A 1,310-nucleotide genomic window follows, 5' to 3' on the forward strand; every position below is an offset into this window, starting at 1 on the left:
AAGAAAGAAAAAGAAAAAAATGTGAATTCTGAAAGCAATTAAAGCAAGTAATAAAAGCAAGTTTTTTAATTATATTTTTTGAATCTAGGAACTGATTTTCTTTTCTTTTTTCTAAATCAATTAATAAGAAGAGTATTAAGATATTCCATTAGGATTAAGGATTTTATTTATTTATTTATTTGATATGGAGTTTTGCTCTTGTTGCCCAGGCTGCAGGGCAGTGGTGTGACCTTGGCTCACTGCAACCTCCACCTACCAGGTTCAAGCGATTCTCCTGCCTCAGCCTCCCAAGTAGCTGGGATTACAGGCACCTGCCACCACGCCTGGCTAATGTTTGTATTTTTAGTAGAGATGGGGTTTCACCATGTTGGCCAGGCTGGTCTCAAACTCCTGAACTCAGGTAGTCCACCTGAACGTACCTCCAAAAGTGCTGGGATTACAGGCATGAGCCACCATGCCCGACCAGGATTAAGGATTTATCTATTTATTCCTATGGTTCTGTCTATATTTGCTTTATATTTTGTTAAGGCCATGTTACTACTAGAAATTGAGAATTTTTTTATACCTTCCTGTAAATTGAACTTTTTATTTTATTTTTTATTTTTTTAAGACAGGGTTTCACCATTTTGGTCAGGCTGGTCTTGACCTCAGGTGATCCACCCACCTTGGCCTCCAAAGTGCTTGGATTACAGGTGTGAGCCACCACGCCCAGCCTAATTGAACCTTTTTATCATTATAAAGTGCTCCTCTTTATAATGTAGTTACTTTTGCTTAACAGCTAGAACAGCTTCTTTTGGTCAGCCATTTTGTAATATACATTTTTCCATATTTTTACTTTCAATCCTTCTGTATTATTATGTTTCAGCTATGTTTTTTGAATGCAAAATAAATTTGGGTTTTTTTTTAATTGGGTCTGAAAATTTCTGTCTTTAAATAGAACATTTTAGTGCATGTATCAGTCTAGGTACAATCAAGAGCCAGAGACCACAATGGTAATTTGAAGAGGAAATATAATATAATAAAGTATTAAATACAATGAGTGACATAATCGACCGTGTCTCAAAATAATAATAATATGAAATATTATTTAACGATACCAAATGAAATTAGGGTAATAGGGATTGATTAGTAAGAAGCATAGAGAATTCTAATAAATATAGTGGTTAAAAGAACAGTCACAGTACCCTGCTGTACTCCTAGCACTTTGGAAGGCCTAGGCGGGTGGATCACCTGAGGTCAGGAGTTCAAGACCAGCCTGGCCAACACAGGCCACTGCACTCCAGCCTGAGCAACAAAGCGAGAATCTGTTA

This window comes from Cebus imitator, unplaced genomic scaffold, assembly GCF_001604975.1.
Source record: "Cebus imitator isolate Cc_AM_T3 unplaced genomic scaffold, Cebus_imitator-1.0 Scaffold2, whole genome shotgun sequence".
Classification (NCBI taxonomy): Eukaryota; Metazoa; Chordata; class Mammalia; order Primates; family Cebidae; genus Cebus; species Cebus imitator.